This window comes from Lissotriton helveticus, chromosome 3_2 (genome assembly GCF_964261635.1).
Source record: "Lissotriton helveticus chromosome 3_2, aLisHel1.1, whole genome shotgun sequence".
Taxonomy (NCBI): Eukaryota; Metazoa; Chordata; class Amphibia; order Caudata; family Salamandridae; genus Lissotriton; species Lissotriton helveticus.
The window spans coordinates 119,064,942-119,087,934 of NC_136062.1; the positions used below are offsets into that span (position 1 = coordinate 119,064,942).

Here is a 22,993-nt window from a genome sequence, read left to right on the forward strand (position 1 = left end):
TGTTCCCTCTTTCCTTGTATGGTGACGTTGTGCCCCCCCGGCACAAAACTTAATTGGGTCTCCTCGAACACAAAAGTGTTCGGCAAAATTGACAGGAACTAAAACGATTGTGACTTGCCATATTACTACCTCTCCTTTCTGCAAAACGATAGAACCTGAGTTGGTAATGAAGGAAAGGACAGGTAAGACGACGGATGTCCCCTAATCTGGCCTTTTATAAGGGGACTATAACGTCAATGGCCTTCTGTTTTTCGGTTCGCTAAAAATGCAATTCCCAATGCACAGATTACTTCGCTCCTCTGCACTTAAGTGCGGATGTCCAGAGTACCCCACTTCTCCCGATCGACCCCAGCTCCCTGTCCAAAGCGTCCCCGTTTCCCCCTATCAACCCCAGCTTCATGTCAGCTACCCTCGAAGCGTAATTGATGACCTTGATTAACGGTCGCTCCCCAAGAAAAGCATGTTTAACATCTGCCCCCTCCCCCTTCTTCATGACGATAACGCCCCTGCTTACAAGAGTTAGCCGACCCCGAAGGGAAATGTAAGATTATTGATACTTGGGTTAAAGGGAAGGGCGAGTCTCTACATAAGGACTTGATTTTGAGTTTTGATATAATACACTGTGTATAAAGGTCCAATTTCTCTCCACATACGTCACGAATGAACGCCAAACAGGTTTATGAATTCAATGGTAATGCCCTCCTACATACTCCATAAATAATGACTTCTGACTGTGACCGATGAACTTATCCCCCACCTATATAGGATTGGGGACGGAATTGAGATGTATAAATGTCTTCTCCTGCCAGTCTTTCTAAAACTTATTTTTTACCCATTCAAAGATACAATCACCGGAGGAGAGGAGCTGGACGTGACGCACAGCCTGGCCACAGATCATGAAGCACGTGTGACCGCGACCAAAGGTGGAGCCACCGAGCAACGAGACGCGGGACGAGGCACCACTCTCAAACTCGGCAGATTAAGGAATAAAGGGCTGCCTTGAAGCCCTCGATTTGCTGCCCCACTCGTGCCTGAAGTCCCAGTCCCTTTTTTGAGCCCGACTAATGGGCCTACCTGCTCGTCATCCTTTGCTCCTTTTGGTCCCTTAATGTGCTCAAAGATCTGATCCCACTCCGCCCTCTCTTCCCTTGATTATTCAACAACATCACCCTTTTCGCATAAACTTTTGACTATGGAATAAGGTTTTGCCACGGAAAAAGAAAGACACGCAGGTGCCCAGCATGAGGCACCCCTAAGACAATGAGTTAAGAAACAGGACTGTGATCTAACAGCAGAGGACTGATCGCACCCTGCAACGTGTAAGGATGAATCTGAGCTGGACCTATAGCTCCACCGCCGGTGCTCAACAGCGCCAACAAAAGAAGACGGACTCCGTTAAAAAGACATTGAGACGAAAGCCCCCTTCCTGAACTTTCTACTCACCCCCTTGACCAAATTGCTTGTATCAACTTGAACTCCTCCCTCAGCCATTTTGTATTGCTTTCTAAAATGTTTCATCGGTCACCCATGTATCTAGTTTTCCAAAGCACTGATAAGACCCGAAGGTATCAGATTACTCTTACTGTATGTTGATGTCACCGAAGAGAAAGTCTGAACTTGATTCTATAATGTTTCGAAACCTCTTTTCTTGATTGACTCCGACTAAGTATTATGCCGATCTCTAGACTTGTATGAAGAACCCAACAAATGTAAATTAACATGTATTGCATTCTGCCTATCGCATCGACTATGTAGAAATTGAACTTGCTTATGTAAAAAAGCGGCGACTGTTGAAAATGGCAATGTATGTGTACATAAGCGGCGTTCATTTGTGTTCACTGTACCCCTTGTTGTAAGCAGAACAAATAATTACGAAACACTGACTGTGTTATCCCGCCAGCATAAGACCCATGCACACATGTACACGACAGCTATTTTAGACACCGTGGCCTCTCTGACCGTTTGCTAAACCCTCGACACCCCTCCCCGCGCACACTGCTCATGCATCGACCACAAGACCCTCTCCCTCTGCATGACCCTGCTCTAAAAGTAGCACTCCTGCTTGACCCACACCCCCCATTTCCTCCCAAAGAACACCCTTCCCCTCAGCTGACAAAACCCCCCGGCTGCACTTGACCTATCAACCCGGTCCCAAGTCCTAAGACCAAGCCTCGTGGATATTCATCCCTCTTTTCCCTGTCCAGCATAACAAAACCCGTGATACACCAACCGAAGTATCCGACCTTACCACCTGACCAACCTTTGACCTGATCATCCCCTCCTGCCCTCGTGTCCTGTAGGAATGTCCAGCTGAGAGATCACAATCTCTTGTTACATTCAGGAGGGGAGGATGACATCTGAGCGATTGGTATGGGAATAGGCCTGGAGCGGGGATTCCAAGCATGTTTTTCCTACTTCAAAGCGTCTTTATTATAATAAGGAATGTTTGTGAATCGTAAACCTGTGTATAAAAGACGAAGCCTCAGAGAAACTTGTTAGAGCACCTCCTGAAGACACTATGCGAGTGTCCGAAATGACAGGCTCTCCTCATGAGAAATAAAACTCTATTCTTGTATTCCTGCTTTCAGCGCCCGTCTCTTTATTTGGTAATCGTTCAAGATGGGAACTAAGAGGCGTCCTGCGCCAGCAGCCTGGGCATCAGGTGTGATATGGGCTGACTTTTCCACATCCCGTGCTTGGTTATTAAGTACTCCCAACTTTTGCGATAAGCAGATAAAATGCAATAAATACTAGAACCTTTCGAATTTGACAACTTGCACTTCTTAGTTAGCCATTTTCAAATTGTCTCTGGTAACTCAAACCTCATTGCATCTCAACCATATGACTGCAGAGTGGACTTTGGTATTACGTTTCACTTTTCCAATTCATACCACCTTCTTTCAGCTGTCCGTATCTAATCAATGATTTGGAACAGAAATTGCAGCTGGAAACCACTGTAATATTCTACTGCAAATCATTTGGAAGAGGGGATGTGAATTTCACAACACAGTTTCCGCATGAGAACTGGCAGTCGGTCGCAAAGTGTACACTACGTCGCACAAGGCTAACTGGAGAGTGCAATCTGCTTTTGATAAATTGCAACTTTTGGATTTTGGAAATTTCAGGTGTACAAACTCAAAATCCATTAGTACAGTAGTACTAATGCTGTTCTTATACATCTCTAGAGAAGGTTTATAATCTGAAATACAAGGCAATTTAGAGGCCAATGTACAGAGCCTCTTTCAAAACTATGGTTGACCCTCTTTCCAAAGGTGCTTTGCATAGGATAATACAATGGAAATCCTTTCAAACCAGCAGACTTTTCTTGAACCAAGAACAAGATATGTTCTGGCTCAATAACGGCAATTTGTTCGTTGGCCATGAATGGCTATCTTGATGGTGTGCCATGGTATGATGCGTTAAAGGTATTTTGGTGTAGCGTAATGGGCAGTGCTTCTTTCACTTCTTGAGTTCTGGATTAGCTAGCATGTTTTTACCACTGGAGTGGTGCTAGAACAATTTTCAAACTGGGGTTGCTGGCCAATGGCATTAACTTTCTAAAGTCAAAGACATTTTGAGAAGTTCTGGTGTAAGTGAACAAATGAGTGTAACAAACGAGGAAACCTCTTTGAGTGGGAAAGTATGGTGAGGACACCTGATCCATTTTTATAACTATGGAACACGGTTGTAAATTTTGAAGCACATATTTCTAAACATATTGTTAAGTCATATAGATATGGTAGTGTATAATTTATAAAGAGAACATTTTCGAAATGGTGTTGTTGTACTAATAAATCACCAAGCCATCAATTTCAAAGTCATCTTACTTTGCATGTGTTCATTTGATGCTGGACCTGGTGACCTTGCACTAATGCGATTACAAGACTAATTAAGATTCTCCGCTAACCCTCACAAGTGTGTGCATAATCATTGGGTTTAGTTGTTATGCAACCTCCACCCGGAGGTAATACCCTTCGTTGAGAGCAGTAGTGATCAGTGATTGTGACATTGAATAAGTGTAGTGAAGTTGTTTGAAAGTCTCTCATTCCCAGATGTTTATTTTTAATGGTTCTGGGTTTGGAGGCAATAAAATCAAGTTAGGTGAATGAGAGTGATTATGACTCTCTCACACTAAAGGTGTGATCAAGGTCGACATGTTTCAGCCCTAGGTTGCTGGTAAGTCAATCGGGCTTTCTTCAGGACCTGGGTGCAGGATGTGTAGAGACCACTGGCGTCTCTAAATGTGATAGGACATCTAGGTATTTCCTAGTGTGCTGTTTAGTCAGAGGAGAGACGTAACATTATACTGCTCCTTCGAGGTCGCTAGGTACCTGTGGAAAGAAAATGACAAACTAGACAAGGGTAAAGGGGGGAAGCGGGTTTACACAAAACTAGTATACTGGTTTAATACCAGGAACATATAGAATGCTCTTTATGGCATAGCAACTAAAAAATGGCAATACTTCACATGACCATCCCCAACTCTTGGTCAGGGTCGAGCTCCATCTTTTTAATTTAAAGAATGAAGAACCACCAGAAGGTCTCTACACCTGTTTTGTGTGGAACAAGCACACCGGATCCCTACGGGCAGACCAGCAGCAGGATTGCTGCCCATAGCACTGTGAGCCCGTATCCTCAATTTCAGGGACCGTGCTTTTTTACTTCAAAGGGCTAGAGAAAAGGCTCCAATACAGTACAAAAATACTCTGCTCTCTGTCTATCCAGACTATACTGTGCAAGTGCAGCGCCAAAGGGCATCCTACCAACCACTTGAATGAAAAATCTAGGCCCTCAACTTGAAATATGCCCTATTATTCCCAGCACGGCTAAAAATTATTCACAATCAGAAATCCCACTTTTTTGAATGCCCGAGACAGCAAATGACTGGCTAGAATCCACTCTTCCCTCTCAGACACTGGCCAATATTGATCAACAGCTACAACATGTCCGAACACAGACAAACAAACCTGGGTCCCGTCGCAATAGATCAACACGAAAATTCTCCACTAAGAAACCATTGCAGGAACAGGCCCTACTAGAACAGGAATGAGCATTGACGCGGCTGCCTTAATGCCTGACCCTATCCAGATAACGTCACCGGAACAATCAGACGACAGCTTGATGCCTTCTGATTCAGAAAGTAATGATATGCTCTTCCCCTCGATCACCCCACAGATCGTAAAAGACTTATTTGGTTAAAACTTTGGACCAATGCACAAGGGACGGTTACAACTAAAGACCTGAAAGAACATGCCGGAGGGAAGTAAGACATTATCAATGTACCACTACTTTGTTTCTTCTCACTGGATTTCTGCTCTTTTTATCATGTTATAGGGTCCCACCATGAGTGTAGCTCTGTCTGGAAATGTAAAGTCATGTCCGGCATAGGACCCACCCCCACCCTGCAGTTACTGCATTGTATAACCGTTTGGAATTAGTATGTTATAGGAAATGTTTAGACCAACATAGTTTAACCATTGGCCCTAGTATTGGATGTTGTAGTTTATTGAGGGTTTATGGGTTCCTGGCTCACCCTATCTTAAACAATGTATTATATTCCTCATGCCTCCCTATGGTATTTCCGTGTACCTGTATGATATTGAATGGCTGTGCTGGGTAAATACAAAGTACTGAAATGGATTGTGCTGAAAATGGGATCAGTTCACAAATGTAATAGAATTTATGCCCAACTGAATAGACGAAAAGTGCAAATAGCCCTTACCCAAGAAACACACTTACCCAACTCAGAAGTGGCCGAAATGCGTAAAATGTGGAAAGTTCAAATATTTAATGCCTCCTATTTTGCCTTTGCAAGAGGATCACTTATTTGGATCAGGCATTGGGTACCCTTTGTTCTTGAAGAACATTGTATAGACACAGTAGGGCATTATGTACTACTACAGGACAGGCAGGATGGTAGTCCGATAGTTATTGGCAGTGTATGTGCCCCAAATTATGAACAAAATGCTTATCTCACTAACCTAAATACAGTTTTATCAGATTGGACGGTATATCCATGGGTCATTGGTGGGGATTACAACTCTATTTTAGATGTCCACTTAGATCGCTCTCATCCCACCAGTTCGAGGAGCTATATCCACTAAAAATGCTGAGTTTTACAATCTTGGACTGTGGATTGGACACTACAAGATGCGTGGCGCCCACAGCATCCTACTAGTCGGAAATACTCATTCTATTGCCCCACCCCCATCAATTGCACACCAGACTAGACGGGATATTCTGCTCCATGGCTTTGATATCCCAGATTTCCAAATCCACGTATCTTGGTAAAACGCTCTCCGACCACAACCAGCTTGAAATAATTCTTGAATGGGGGAGGGTACCCACCTCGGTCCCAACTTAGAGCTTATGGCCACAAACTCTGGAGGACGCGGTTCTCCAAGATAAAATAGGCACTGCCATTACTAACCAGTTCATAGAAAATTATAATTCTGCATCTTCCCGCCTGGTTGAGTAGGATGCCTCTAAATCAGTGATCAGGGGTACGGCGATAGGGACAACTGTAGAAGCTCAGCAGGAAACACACAATAACCTTTCCATAGTGGAAAACTCCCCAAATACTCTGGAAAATGCAGCTATTACTGACCTGAATAAACAATCACAGCTACGAAAAGCCAGAATAAAACACGATGAACTTCTTGAACAACTTCAATGCAATAACCCAGTATAGTCATAAAGAGGCAGACAAATCAGGTATCCTTTTGGCATGTCTCATATGCAACACTATCCTCCCCCCCCCCCCCAGTCCCGATACCGGAAATCTCTCTCCCAGATGGTACTGTTGTGCTTACTCAAGCAGAGATCAATCTTGCATTCTGTGCCTATTACAAAAAACCATATAGTTCTCCAGCTGTTACATCACCTGAACACATAGCAGCCTTTCTGAACACACTCACATTCCCAAAATTGACAACTGACGCCCAATCAGAATTAGAAGCCCCTATCATTAAAATGACATAAAAGAAGCCATTAAGGACCTTCAAAATAATAAGACTCCGGTCTCAATGAATAACCCTCTGAGTTTTACTCAACATAAGCTGATAAACTGGCCTCATGCCTATACAAGATGGCTTTTGAGAAGTGCACTCTTCAACTAACGACTATGCCAAAGCTAGTCCCTAAACCAAATAGAGACCTCCGTGACATGTCGGGTTACCGCCCCCTTTCATTATTACCCACTGATTATAAAATATTTAGTAAAATACTAGCCATACGCCTCATTCCTTATTGCCCAAAACTAATCCACATTGACCAATGTGGATTTGTACCTGGCCACAATACCTCCCTAAATATCAAACGTCTCCATTATATAATGGAAGCCACAGCGGACCTTTCTTGTAAAACCGGGTGTATCTCCCTTGACCTGCAACAAGCATTTGATACACTTAATTGGACATACATGTTTGCATCTATCGAAAAATTTGGCATCCCAAGAGGATATCTACAATGGGTTGAATTATTATACGCTGTCTCCATGGCTCAAGCTCATATATCCTCTTCATACTCAATAGCAAGGTGTACTCGGCAGGGATGTCCCCTGTTGCAACTGTTATTTGTCTTGCCCCAGGAACCCCTAATCATTAGGCTCCGTAAAGAGGCCATAGATATGGGGACTCTAATACAAAACTCAACGCATATAGTGTCCGCCTATGTTGATCACCTTATATTTTTCCTAAACGACCTTACTACAAAGTTAGAACCTATCCCCTCTATACTTAAACATTTCGAACAGGTGTCAGGCCTAGCAATCAACGCGAACAAATCACATACTGTTTATATGAGATATAAAGAAAAAAAAGACCCTGTTACAGTTGGTGATTGTTCTTTATCGAAATTAATCAAAAATGAAAAAGGACACTTGTAGCAGTTCTAAACCATTGGTTAGGAAAATAGTTAGAATACCCTCAAAAACTCAATGTTGTTTGGAATGCGGTATATATGTTTCATCCGCCCCACATTGAAGTTGTGGCAGTTATCATAGGGTGTTCCAAATTGTGTTGGTTGCCAGCCTCATCCAGAGGCACCTCTGGTCTAGAGTGCAGTGTCCAGAGATAGAGGGTTTCCCCCACAAAAAGTGTTAAACCCAAATTCTTGAAAAAAGGAAAAAATTGTTAAAAAGGGAAAAACACCTAGATTTTGTATAAGCGGTGAGATTCCGCTATTATAAAATATGCTGGTACTTCTGAAAGATCGAGTTACTAGATCTGGGAGTATTATAATAGAATTGTCGACATGTTTCAGCTCCTTTGGCCCTAGGGGTCTGTGGAGCTTTCGTCAGGACTAACAATACATGAAATTTCTACTCACACGACTTGTGTAGTATTTTTCAAATGGTCGTTTTATGACATTTGGTTAGGAAAACCAGCTCTTCAGATTCTGTAATAAAAAGAGAGAGACATGCAACAGTACACAAATTTCATTTAGATTGTATGGTTGCTGGGTCATTAGGCGCTGGGGGGGGAAAAGGAAGAGGAAACTGCCATCTTCTTAAGAGTAAGCGTTTTCTTACAAGTTTTTTCAATGGAAGGTATATTATGTATAGGATTAAGGTAGACGTGCTGTGTGTAAACCAAAGATATTAATCATTTTTTGGGGGACACACTTTGTAATCTGGTAATATATTTTGTGTGGCGGTATGTTGTTTGTCATGCAATTATCGCTTGTTTTTTAGTGCTTATTTATCCACTATGTCCAGAATACCCAAAATGGTTTTCACTTCTAGGTATTAGGCGCAGGAGACGGACACGCTGCAACAATGAATACTAAACGATAATTCTGATATCCGGGTTGATTCTAATAAATGACTACAAAACATTTCCTCACAAACAGTGGCTCGTAAGAAAAGTATCTTTTTAGAGACATTGAACATAAATACTGGTTGAGTGACTAGTCTTGTACCACTAATATGCGGATATACCTGTGCCCCTTGAGGTTACTCGTGCTTAGTATATTAATATTTTCCACCTACATAAGTGAAACGAATGTCTTGCCGGTAGCCTTAGAATGAAATTTAAACAACAAAAAGGAATCCGTCCTACCTGGATTTGTAGAACTCGATTCTCCATCAGGGGAATTCCGCTATATTTAGCGCAGAGCTGATGGAAAGAGGGGGCCAGATCATTAAAATCGCCGCTATCGCGTCTTACCGGCTTCTTCATGGAATATCTCAGTTCCGCCATTACCCGCATGGTAAACTCTTGTCGGACTTGTGCTGACTGCGCCCCCGGATGCCGGGTGTGTGCTCTGAGCTCAGATTTAAAGGGGCCTTGCTGGAAACTCTCTTTTTTTGTTGAAAAACTTTCCGCTTCTCTTTAACTATTAACTTGCAGACAGAGTTCTTTTTTGACAAATTAATACCACAAGACCTTTTATATTTTCAGATTGAGAATATAGGAACGTTTATTTATCTTATAATGTTTTTTCTGGCATGGCTTGATGTAAGATTCTACGAGATATTGATATGGGCAGCAAATGTTATTATTTCGCAAAATGGTGCCATGGGACAGTATCATTAAGACCTTGTTCGTGGGTCTGAAGTCGATTCACCCACCTCTCTTCCTTTTCGTATAGTATTTTCTCAGAATTTTGGGACTTATCTGTTAGCATTTCAATCACCGTCCAGTGGAGGTCGTCGCAAGAGTGGTTCAATTCTACGAAATGAGAACATAATTTTGTGGTGTTCTTTTTCAGTCTAATGTTACTTTTATGTTCGCCAATTCTTATTTTTACTTTGCGAGAAGTCATCCCTATGTATTTCTTTTTACAAGGGCAGCTTACCATGTAGATGACATGAGAGGAATTGCAATTTGTATGCTGCCTCTGTGTCCACATTAAGGTCTCTGATAATTGTAATGTTTTAGATGCTGCGATTGTTTTGCATGTTACACATGTGCCACAAGGGTAATGCCCTGTTATAGGTGTCATTGTGACATCTCTTGTTATGGCCAATGGTTGTTTCTTTGAAGGTCGTGTGTGCACCAATACGTCTTTCAGGTTTTTTTTTGTTCTTCGATTGGCAAATCTTGGTTTAGGCCAATCGAATTTCCCAGTGTTCAATATATGCCAATTTTTATTTACCATTTTCTGTACATGGTAGGTGGATGGGTAGAAGGTTGTTACGCAGGTTGTTAGGTCTTGTATTTGTGCTTTTGGGTGGATTTGCAGGAGACACTCTCTCAGTTCATTATTAGCTCTTTTTCTGCATCTCTTGATTGTTTTCTCGGTGTAATCTCTATTCTTTAATTTTTCGCTCAGTTCTTGGGCTTGAATCTTATAGTCTTCATCTTTGCTACAGTTTCTTTTGAGCCGTACAAATTGGCTGTATGGGAGATTGTCTCTGAGTGGCTTTGGGTGATAGCTTTTGTATGATAATAGGCTGTTCTTGGCCGTTGGCTTGGTATAGGTTTTGGTTTGTAAGATGTTGTTTTCTGAAAAAATTGTCAGGTCTAGAAAGTCTAGTCGTGCGTTATTGGCTGTGTAGGTAAACTTTAGCCAAGGATCTAGCCTGTTCAACCAAACCATGAACAGTTCCAGGTCATGTTCAATGTTCCAAATTAAAAGAATGTCATCAATATATCTTTTCCAGTATATAATACTGGAAGAGAAAGGGTTTGATTCATTTAGAACATGTTGGCTTTCGAAGTGACTTACATATAACCCTGCCACCGAAGGAGCAAAGGCACTGCCCATGGAGGTGCCATGGGTTTGGAGATACAGTTTGTTGTTGTATTCAAAAACAATTTCTTTTAGTGCCAATTTACAGCACTCTAGGATGAAGTGTCTGGGGGTGTTGTGTTGCCAGTCTTCCATGTAAAGGACATCTTCCAACATCTGGATTGTCTCATCTTGAGGTAGACTGGTATACAATGATTCCACGTCTAAGCCAACCAAGAGCATTGTGTCAGGATCAAAAGTTTTATCTGAGATCTGTATTAGTAGGTCCCGGGTATCTTTCAGGTACGTTTGTGTTTTCTGGACTAGAGGCTTTAGATACTCATCTGCAAATTTAGACAGTGGCTCTAGGACTGACCCTATACCGGAAACTATGGGTCGTCCTGGTGGGGGGGACCTGTTTTTATGGGTTTTGGGAAGCGAATAAAAGTAGTGAATTTTAGGTTCTTTTGCAACTAAATATTCAGCTTCTTTTTTCGATATCCACATTTTGGTCTCTGCTTCATAAACCATAATTTGTCACGGCTGCTGCTCCTCAGGGTCGTAACGATGCTCAAATGGGGTCCACCTCCAGACGTCCCTGCACTCTGACTATCTAATACATCCAGAGCACAAGGCAGTCAAAGTCAATGACAAATCATGAGCGCTGATTGCAGGCATCCGTAGGTCTTTTATGCCTTCTGAAATCCGTCCCACACCACGCTAGGCTTCCTGGGAGATGTAGTCTATTTTTCTAGGCAGGCACCGTATTCAGACCCTGACATAATTGATATGGTATTTTGGAGTCTCTCCGTTGGGTCTACAATGATCCTTTTATAGAATCTAGTGTCTGACAACAGGGCGAGGCATTGTTGGTTGTAACCAGTCTTACTTAGAATTACTGTGCCTCCAGGTAGGACGGATTCCTTTTTGTTGTTTAAATTTCATTCTAAGGCTACCGGCAAGACATTCGTTTCACTTATGTAGGTGTAAAATATTAATATACTAAGCACGAGTAACCTCAAGGGGCACAGGTATATCCGCATATTAGTGGTACAAGAACTAGTCACTCAACCAGTATTTATGTTCAATGTCTCTAAAAAGATACTTTTCTTACGAGCCACTGTTTGTGAGGAAATGTTTTGTAGTCATTTATTAGAATCAACCCGGATATCAGAATTATCGTTTAGTATTCATTGTTGCAGCGTGTCCCTCTACTGCGCCTAATACCTAGAAGTGAAAACCATTTTGGGTATTCTGGAGGGAAAAGGTAGGGGTAGGAACAGCAGGGATAGGGACCTGTAACAAAAAAGGGCACACGTTAGTCCACAACTCACTACCTCCCTTGCTCTATCTCTATAGTGCTTTATTTAACCCTCACCTGATAGTGCTCAGGAGGCGACCCCTTCCCTCTGCTGATCTCCTTCTCTTGCTGAGGAAACAAAATAACAATTAGTGCCCTCCTACATACATCGTACATCCTGAGTGCCATTCATCATTCCTCAGAACCCACAGTCACTCACCAGGTGCCAAAGGAAGGATACTGAGGGAATACTTGATCACAGACTTGGTGGATTGATATCTCTCCTAGTCCCCGATCAGATAATGAGGCAGTGAATCACTGTTCCAAATAAACGAATAATCAAAAAACAAATGTAGCCCACCGGCTCTTCCTGCATGAGGGGGAAAGTAGTGCAATAACAAATACTAGAATCAGGAGGGTGCAATCCAGCGGCTCCTGTTCAATGCTCTCAGCCGAGAGCAGACCAATTAATCTTAGTGTAATGTGGAGGGTGCAATCCTAGCGTCTCCACCAAAACACCCAAGTGAGGAACTCTACAGTGGAAGAGCGCGGAGGGTGCAAACCGGCGTCTCACGCGTCTCCCCTTGAACACAACACCAGCCGGTGACTGTAACGCAGTTTCTGACCCGCGTTCTGTGAGAGACACAGAGGGGGCAATCCAGGCATCTCCGGCGTCTCTCCGTCCAAGTTACTGAATCACCATATGAGCGCGGAGGGGGCAATCCCAGCGTCTCCGGCGTCTCTCTGCCCAAGTTAATAGTTTACCGCAAGAACGCGGAGGGGGCAATCCAAGCGTCTCACGCGTCTCACGCGTCTCGCGGGCAACACACAAGACAGCGCCAGCCGGTGACTGTCAACATACGTCGAATCCTAGAACTCGGCAAAACTTGCTCCGCAGCCACAGAGCAAACGAACCACACTTCCCAAGCAGCTCCGCGGGGACAAGGCGTCCGCAAACTTCAAAGTCAATGACAAATCATGAGCGCTGATTGCAGGCATCCGTAGGTCTTTTATGCCTTCTGAAATCCGTCCCACACCACGCTAGGCTTCCTGGGAGATGTAGTCTATTTTTCTAGGCAGGCACCGTATTCAGACCCTGACATAATTGATATGGTATTTTGGAGTCTCTCCGTTGGGTCTACAATGATCCTTTTATAGAATCTAGTGTCTGACAACAGGGCGAGGCATTGTTGGTTGTAACCAGTCTTACTTAGAATTACTGTGCCTCCAGGTAGGACGGATTCCTTTTTGTTGTTTAAATTTCATTCTAAGGCTACCGGCAAGACATTCGTTTCACTTATGTAGGTGGAAAATATTAATATACTAAGCACGAGTAACCTCAAGGGGCACAGGTATATCCGCATAATAGTGGTACAAGAACTAGTCACTCAACCAGTATTTATGTTCAATGTCTCTAAAAAGATACTTTTCTTACGAGCCACTGTTTGTGAGGAAATGTTTTGTAGTCATTTATTAGAATCAACCCGGATATCAGAATTATCGTTTAGTATTCATTGTTGCAGCGTGTCCCTCTACTGCGCCTAATACCTAGAAGTGAAAACCATTTTGGGTATTCTGGACATAGTGGATAAATAAGCACTAAAAAACAAGCAATAATTGCATGACAAACAACATACGGCCACACAAAATAGATTACCAGATTACAAAGTGTGTCCCCCAAAAAATGATTAATATCTTTGGTTTACACACAGCACGTCTACCTTAATCCTATACATAATATACCTTCCATTGAAAAAACTTGTAAGAAAACGCTTACTCTTAAGAAGATGGCATTTTCCTCTTCCTTTTCCCCCCCCAGCGCCTAATGACCCAGCAACCATACAATCTAAATGAAATTTGTGTACTGTTGCATGTCTCTCTCTTTTTATTACAGAATCTGAAGAGCTGGTTTTCCTAACCAAATGTCATAAAACGACCATTTGAAAAATACTACACAAGTCGTATGAGTAGAAATGTCATGTATTGTTAGTCCTGACGAAAGTTCCACAGACCCCTAGGGCCAAAGGAGCTGAAACATGTCGACAATTCTATTATAATACTCCCAGATCTAGTAACTCGATCTTTCAGAAGTACCAGCATATTTTATAATAGCGGAATCTCACCCCTTATTAAAAATCTAGGTGTTTTTCCCTTTTTAACAATTTTTTCCTTTTTTCAAGAATTTGGGTTTAACACTTTTTGTGGGGGGAAACCCTCTATCTCTGGACACTGCACTCTAGACCAGAGGTGCCTCTGGATGAGGCTGGCAACCAACACAATTTGGAACACCCTATGATAACTGCCACAACTTCAATGTGGGGCGGATGAAACATATATACCGCATTCCAAACAACATTGAGTTTTTGAGGGTATTCTAACTATTTTCCTAACCAATGGATTAGAACTGCTACAAGTGTCCTTTTTCATTTTTGATTAATTTCATACTGAAACGGACACATCGATTCCTCATCCCTCCCTGCTGATTAATTATGATTTTTCTTGAGACGCGCAAGACGAAAACACCTCTGCGCGGAGCTCCAGTTCAATCGAATGTCATGGACCGTTATACCCATTCTAAGGGGTCCCCCGGAGCTGCCCTGCCTGGTTCTAGTATTGCGTCCGAACGAATTTTGGAAGAATCGGCGGAGCCCTCCTTACAGGATATCATGGGCGCCATCTCGGGTGTGAGAGAATCCATCGGCCTACAGTACGAGGCCTTGGCCCACAAACTTGACACCGTGGCTATTGAGGTGAATCTGATTCGTGCTGATCTCGGCAAGACGAATGAGAGGGTACAATCACTGGATATTAAATCCTCTAGCCTTACGAATGACGTCTCGGAGCTCCAAACTGAGATTGGAAATCTCCGTCGGGGGAATGACTTCATGACCCGTCGCCTGGAGGACTTTGAAAATAGGGCGCGTCGCTGCAATGTTCGCCTGGTTGGTGTACCGGAATACCCTGAACCCCACTCGGTGGATCTCCTGGTTGAGGATCTGGTCTTGAACCATTTGGCCCCTTCTGGTCTCACAAAATTTTTCACGGTGGAACGTGCACATCGTGTTCCAGGGGGCAAAGTCAAGCCGGGAGCCCCGCCGAGACCCATTGTAGCGAAGCTTTTTCATTATAGAGACCGGGACGCTATCCTGCAGGCCTCGCGGGTGAAGGGCCCGGTGGCCTTTGAGAACGCTACGGTGAACTTTTACCCGGACTTTTCCCAACAGGTTCAGAGACAACGTATGGAGTTTCGTGGTGCCAAGAAACGTCTCCGGGATCGGGGCCTACGTTACGCCATGCTCTTTCCCACTAGACTCCGGGTTGAATACAATGAACGTACCCTTTTCTTTGATCGGCCAGATGCTGTTAATGACTGGCTGGACTCATTGCCTGACCGTCCTCCTGAGACAGACTCCGCCGCTCACCCTGGCGGTGCCGAAGGTGGTGTGGAGATCTAACTGTTCGGCTCTTATGTCTTATTTTGAATACATTCTCAGGGGTGTTGGCCGGCGTCCCTCTACATTGCGATCATTCTGTCTTTTCGTTTGTTATTTTTGTTCTTGCTGAGGTCGGGGGGTGGATGGAACGGAGACCTTTCCTCCTCCGGGGTCTTTGTGTAGAATAGGGGTTCTTGGGCGACAGGCACACTGCAGGTTGGGGTGGCTCTTTAGCTTTTTGCAGGGGTGCAGGGTGGGGGGTGTTTCTCTTCAGTTTGGGGGAGGGGGGTTGGGAAGTTTTTTCTTTTCTGTGTGTTGTTTTCAAGGCGATTTGCTCCTGTGTTTGCTGCTGTTTCTGATGTCTAGCTCATGGACGAGGGGTCTTGGCTCGGGTGGTTGGGATGGGGGGTAGAGGGTTGAAATTTCTTTCCTGGAACGTTAATGGCCTGGGTGATCGTATTAAGCGCAGTGTGGTCTTAAAATGTATTCGACGTTTGTCACCGGACATTGTTTTCATGCAAGAAACCCATTTGATTGGTAATGTTTGTTATGCGATGAATAGATGGGGCTACCGCCTTGTGGCGCACTCAGGGTTTACCTCCGGATCTAGGGGTGTGGGTATTCTTGTTCGAACCTCCCTCCCCTTGGCTATTGATGAGGTGATTCATGATGACCGTGGGAGATATACTGTCCTGGTGGGTAGATATGAAGGCCGCACCCTATCTCTCTTCAATGTCTATGTTCCCCCGGGTTTGCAGGCCTCTACTTTTACTGACTTGGGCCGTGTTCTGTTGGATCTCCCTGATAGCACTCTCTTTCTTGCCGGTGATTTTAATTCGGTGCTTTCCGGCCTTCACGATCGCCATCCCCCTAGAGATACCCCGCAGGCTCAGCAGTGGTTGGGTGGGTTTTTAGATACCTTTGGCCTTGTGGACTGCTGGCGACTGTTGCATCCTACTCAACTCCAATACACCTTCCATTCTGGGGCCCATGGCAGTCTGTCCCGGCTGGATTATTTCCTGATGCCCGCAGCCCAATCATCGGCGGTTCGTGAGATTTTACACTTGCCGAGGGGTATTTCTGATCACTCGCCGCTCTGGCTTCGTTTTGAGGTTGGGGTAGAGGCGGCGGGCCGAGTGGCTCCCATTAACCCTTGGTATCTTTCCTCCCCTGAGACTCGTACCCTCTTGCTCAAGTCCATGGATTCATATTTCCTGGAAAATGAGGGGTCGGTCTCTTCGGCTGTGTCCCTGTGGGAGGCTTTTAAAACCGTGATTCGTGGACAGGCCCTTTCCTTGATTGTTGAAGCTAAGAGGGCAGGGAGGAAGGAGGTGGTGGAACTTGAGGGGGAGATCTCTGCTTTGGAGGACGAGTTGGAATCTGGTGTCACGCCTGACAAACTCCATGCCCTGGGTCTCAAACAGTTTGCGTATAAATCTCTGGTCACTGACGCTGCAAAGGTGATGTTTCGTGAGCAGCAGGGCAGATTGTATGATGTGGGTGACAAAGCGGGAAAACTCCTAGCGTGGTTGGACAAGAAAGAAAGGGTTAATCGTGTGGTGCCCGTGATTCAGTCTGCGAGTGGTGAGAAAGTGATAGATCCGACCGCCATTGTTGATCGTTTTGCGGAATATTTCCGTGTGGTATATGCTCCCGTGTCTGTGAGGGATGTTGACGACTCCCGCCTTCTTCTGCGTGATATCGCTTTGCCCTGTGTCACCGACTTGGACCGTATTGCTTTGGACTCCCCTTTTACGAATGATGAGATAGCCAATGCAGTTCGATCGCTCCGTTCGGGCAAAGCACTGGGCCCGAACGGTTTGCCTATTGAGTTGTACAAATTATGCCCCGATAAGGTGGCGCCGTATCTCCGCGCCATGTTTCTAGAATCTCGTGAGCGGAACATGCTTCCCTATGATCAGCGTCTGGCGACAATCGTCGTCATTCCCAAAGAGGGTAAACCACGTGACCTCTGTTCCTCGTATAGGCCCATATCCCTATTAAACGTTGAACCTAAGGTGTTGGCTAAACTTTTGGCGACCCGTCTCCTTTCGGTTCTTGGAGAGTTGGTCCATCCGGATCAGTCTGGCTTTATCCCGCATCGCAACACTGCTCTGAATTTACGTCGCCTTCACGGCGCGCTGGCGAGGGCGGGGCTTTTGACTGAACCGGCCATTTTGGCGTCCCTAGATGCCTCCATGGCCTTTGATACTGTGGAGTGGCCCTATTTATGGGCGACGCTTGAGAAGTTCGGATTCGGGTGCGAGTTTATTAGCTGGATTAGGCTGTTGTACGCGGAACCTCTGGCGCAAGTTGTAGTGAACGGTAGAGTGTCGGCCCCCTTTTCCTTGGGCAGGGGTACCCGTCAGGGCTGCCCCTTGTCCCCTCTGTTGTTCGCGCTCGCTCTTGAACCGTTGGCGGCCTGGCTCCGTTGGGAACCGTCCCTTAAAGGTATTCGTTGGGTCCCGGACTTCGAAGACCGCGTCTCGCTTTATGCGGACGACATCCTCTTGTATCTTACTTCCCCTCGCAAGTCTCTATCTGTTTTATTTGACGTTCTTGCGTCCTTTGGCGCTAACTCAGGCCTCGTCATCAACTGGTCTAAATCCTGTGTATACGTTTTGTCTGGTATCTTGCCTCCGTTGCCAAGTAGACTTCCTCTTCAGGTGGTCCGGGATGGTTTCAAATACTTGGGGGTGTTCGTTACCTTGGACCCGTCCCTTCGTTTTGATCGTAATCTCCTTCCCCCGTTGCTTAGGCTCCGTTTGGACGTTGCCCGCTGGCGCAAACTTCCCCTGTCTCCACTGGGTCGGGCGGCCCTGTTTAAGATGATGTCACTACCGCGGTTTCTCTACGCTCTCCAGAATTATTATGATCCTATCCCCAAGACCTATTTTCGGGAGATTGAGAGCCTTCAGAGGCAACTTATTTGGGATGGGCGACCGCGCATTGCTCTCGCTAAACTTTCCATCCCGTGGTACGATGGGGGCATGGCGCTCCCCGACATTAAGAGATACTACTGGGCTTCCCATCTGTCCGCTATTAATCACGCTATGTTCTCTCCGGGTCGTAATCCGGCGTTTGAGATGGATAAACTTCAGCTTCCGGGAGGTGACTTTAATAGAGTGCTCTATTCTCGCTCCGCTGGGCGCCATCTTGTGGGACCTACTTTGACTGCTTTGACTGTGTGGCGTGCTGCGAATGTGAGCCTGGGCTGGGAGGATCGCTTGACGTTGGCGACGCCGCTTTATGCTTCAGAACGTCTGGGCGGTCTTTGGTCTTCCAAGGGTTTCGACCGTTGGGACTTGATTGGGATCTCTAAAGTGGGGGATGTATATTCAAAGGGTTCGGTGCGCCCGTTTCAGGCCCTCCAGGCTGACTACGGCCTGAGTAGTCGGGAATTCTTTCGTTATTTACAGATCAGGCACGCTTTGGTTTCGGTGTTTGCTCCTGGTGAGATTCCGCCTGACTCTTCCCCACTTGAAGACCGTATCCTTGACGAACATCTTCCTGATAGCACTATCTCCCTGATTTATAAAAAGTTGATTAACAATCGGACTGACTTATTGGCCCGGCTTCGGGAACAGTGGATGGGAGATGGGTTGGAACTTGATGATGAGGATTGGCAATCGGCCCTCTCCTCTCCGAAGGAGGTGGCTATACCGGCTCGACTCCGTTTGGTCCAATTGAAGATCCTTCATCGGGTGTACGTGACGGGACCGCGACTGATGGTGATGGGCTTTTCCTCCGATGGACTGTGTAAGCGTGGATGTGGTTTGCGAGCTACTTTCCTGCATATTCTTTGGGAGTGCCCGATGGTGGCTGCTTATTGGGTGGCCGTGCTTGATCTGATGACTGTGGTGACGGGGATATCCTTGCGACCGGAACCTCGTCGCTGTCTTTTGAATGTTTGGGAGCCCACGGACTATTCGGTGGCACAGACTAGATGGGCCACCCTGGGCTATATGATCGCGAAGCGAGATATTGCGCAACTCTGGGGGGCCTCCAGGCCCCCTGCCCTCTCGCAATGGGAGGATAATATGGATTGGTCCATGTTCCGTGAGAAAACTGTTTATGTGGCCAGGGGTAGACCCGGGGCATGGGTGAAGGTGTGGGGTCAATGGAACGAATACCGTGGCGACATTTGTACTCCTCCCCTTGTGGACACTGTCGAGATTACTCTATCTCCCTAGGCTGGCGTTCCCGGACTCTTCATATAGGGACTGAGCTGGTGTCACCGGCTCTTCCCCCCTTCTTCTTCCTGGTCTCTGCCCCCCTCCCCCCTCCCCCCCCCGCTCCATACTCCTTAGTGCTTAGGATATTATTATTGCACCTCCGTTGCTGTCCCCCCCTTGCGTCCCTTGGGCTGACCTTCAGTGATACACTCTCGCCTTTTTGTATGTTTGTTCTTTCATTTATATAAAACCTGTTTTGGTCCTGTAAAAAAAAAAAAAAAAAAAAAAAAAAAAAATTATGATTTTTCTTTATCGACTGACCCACACACTTTTAAATATTTGGGCATACAAATATATAGAACTTCCCTAGGCCTAATTGATGGAAATTTGTTCAAAATGATAGGATCCTTGCGGATGCAGGTCTCTTTTTTGGACCTCGTCACCACTGTCTGTGATGGGCAGAGTGGACATCTCTAAAATGGTAATACTCCCTCAACTTTTATATTTTTTCACTAATCTACGGGTCATAATTCCAGCTAAACTCTTTCATACACTCGATACACTCCTATCGGAACTTATTTGGGGTAGAGGACGTAGGAGAGTGAGTCTGACTAAATTACAATTGCGACCTCAGGAGGAGGGGACCTCGGGCATACTGTATGGCCAGTCAGCTACAATGGCTATCCTACTGGCTAGCAGGACAACATATACATGAAATAGGTTATACACCACAGCTCCTTAGCCAGGGTACTCTTCATACATTATTACTCCTACACGCTCAGATTCAGCCCGCAGTCCCCCCTTAAAACAGCACAATTGTACTGGAGGCGGACACTCCAATACACCAAAAGTATCTCCCCATACTCTCCCAATATGAACACTGTTCATTGAAGAAACGCTAGCAGATCACGATAATTTCACTCGTACTCAGGGGGTCCCTCCGACACTGTTACTCCTCCATGCCACTATCTCTCATCAAATTAAAAGCCACTGGTCCCCTGAAGGGATTGAACCTCCTACCCACAAGCTAGTTCATGCAATACATTTAATGGGAGAGGGACGTCCCCTTACCCGTTGGTTATACAGGGGCATTAGGCATTAGGGCACATTCGGGAATACCACTAACCCAACTCCGAAAAAAATGGTCTGTAGAACTGGACAGGGACCTGACAGATAGAGAGTGGGCTTGCATATTGGAATTCTCTAAGAAAGTATCCCGAACCGCTAAATTTAAATATATATAGTACAAGATTCTACATAGGGCATATCTCACACCTCACCGCGTTAATAGCATGTACCCGGATGCACAACTCTGTTGTCCTAGATCCTAGGACATAACGCCACACCATGTCACACTCAAAGCAGGAGTAGTACTTCCACGTATTAGACAATACAAGTTACCACCTGACGCCGAAACAGCCTTATTGAAATTAGTTGACGAACTTATTGCACGAGGAGTAGTGGTAGAGACTGACTCGAATGTATGTAACTCGCCTGTCATCCCTATCCTTAAACGATCTGACCCTAGTGTACTGCCAGTGTACCGACTAATTATTGACCTACGAGAATTGAACAAATGTGTAGTACCACAATATCCAGTGGTGCCAGACATTTCTTCATTATTGACTGCTATTGATTCTGAGGCCACAGTCTTCACTGTCATAGACTTGAAGAATGCTTTCTTTAGTGTACCCATTCATCCAGATAGCCAATACCTTTTTGGATTTAGTTTAAAAGGGCGTAGCTTTGTCTTTACATGAGCTCCTCAAGGTTTTACAGAAAGCCCTAGCATTTACAGTCAAGCATTAAAAAGACAGCTAGACAGTGTTCACATGCCTCCCAACACTGCTCTACTACAGTACGTAGATGACATCCTAATTACAGCACGTTCAGAACCAGAATGCGCAAATGCATCACTGACAGTTTTACATTTTCTGGCTGACAAAGGGCACAAGGTGTCCCCTTCCAAGTTGCAATTCTGTGAAAAGCAAGTGGTGTACCTTGGACACTTACTTTCCAAGGAGGGTAGACAACTAACACGAGAACGCATACAGCTCATTTCTAACATTTCACAGCCCAAGACACAGAAAGAAGTACGTGCATTTATTGGCCTCACTTCATACTGTAGGCAATGGATTCCCCAGTATGCCTATCTAGCCAAACCACTCATACAATTGACAACACAGGAGGCAGCCACTTCGACTGTCCTCCCTTGGACACAAGAACATACCTTGGCATTTGAAGAATTAAAAAGAGCATTATGTCAAGCACCAGTTTTAGCGACTCCATGTTACAGCAAACCTTTTATGCTTTTCGTAACTGAACGAGATGGAACAGCGTTATGTGTCCTCACACAAGATCAAGCAGGAAAACACAAGCCTTGCGCTTATTTTTCTAGTACACTAGATCCAGTGGCCCAGGCTCTGCCTGCGTGCCTGAAATCAGTTGCAGCAACAGCCCTAGCCATCAGACAAAGTGACTCGATAGTGTTGGGTCACCCTCTGACAGTACAGGTTCCACATGCAGTGGAGGTTCTCTTAAACAGGACACAGACACAACATTTGACTGTAGCAAGACTGACAGGATATGAACTGACATTATTTCAACCACACATAGAGATCAGACGTTGTAATATTCTGAATCCTGCAACACTTTTGCCCTCAAGTACAGTAAATGCACCGCCACACGATTGTGTGGAAGTAATGAATATAGTGACGAAACCAAGACAAGACCTGACAGATATTGCACTTCCAGACCCAGACTTAACGCTCTATGTAGATGGATCCTGCATGAGAACGAGTGCAGGAGAATTAGTAGCAGCATATGCTGTGACCACTGCTACTAATGTCATAGAGACACAGAAAATAGACACACTATCAGGTCAAGCAGCAGAGCTCATCGCTCTGACACAAGCCTGCATAAGAGCTAAGCACTTGAAAGTAAACATTTATACTGACTCACAATATGCTTTTGGCGTTGTTCATGATTTCGGGGTCTTATGGAGGGAGGGAGGTTTCTTGACCTCCCATGGGACCAAGATCCAGCACGGCCAGCTCATTCAAGCCCTGATGGAAGCAATACATTTACCTACAGCCATTTCTATCCTGAAGTGCAAAGCTCATACCAAAGTTACAGACACCATTTCCCAGGGTAATGACCTGGCAGACCGAACAGCTAAACTTACAGCCCAGACAGCCCAGACACCAACAGACACGACAAGGACAGAGGTACCATTACTGATAACATGTATGACAGTCAGAGATCCCACTCAAGATGTACTCGACATACAGACACATGCCACTGCAGATGAGATAAAGAAATGGACTGAACAAGGAGGGGTCCAGACTGAACGAGGTTGGATGACTAAGGGAAAAGGTACATGGTTTCTTCCAGATTCTATGGTACAAGTA

General features: G+C 45.1%; 1 long non-coding RNA gene across 1 annotated transcript in view; it reads right to left on the reverse strand.

The window, feature by feature from the left end:
- LOC144826233 (uncharacterized) overlaps positions 1-9,180 on the reverse strand; it is an 88,558-nt gene extending 79,378 nt beyond the window's left edge. The window contains exons 1-2 of the long non-coding RNA XR_013609723.1: positions 9,060-9,180; positions 8,329-8,397 (exon numbers count right to left, since the gene is read on the reverse strand). This is a non-coding gene — a long non-coding RNA (uncharacterized LOC144826233). The remainder of the gene's footprint in view (positions 1-8,328; positions 8,398-9,059) is intronic.
- Positions 9,181-22,993: the final 13,813 nt, after the last annotated feature.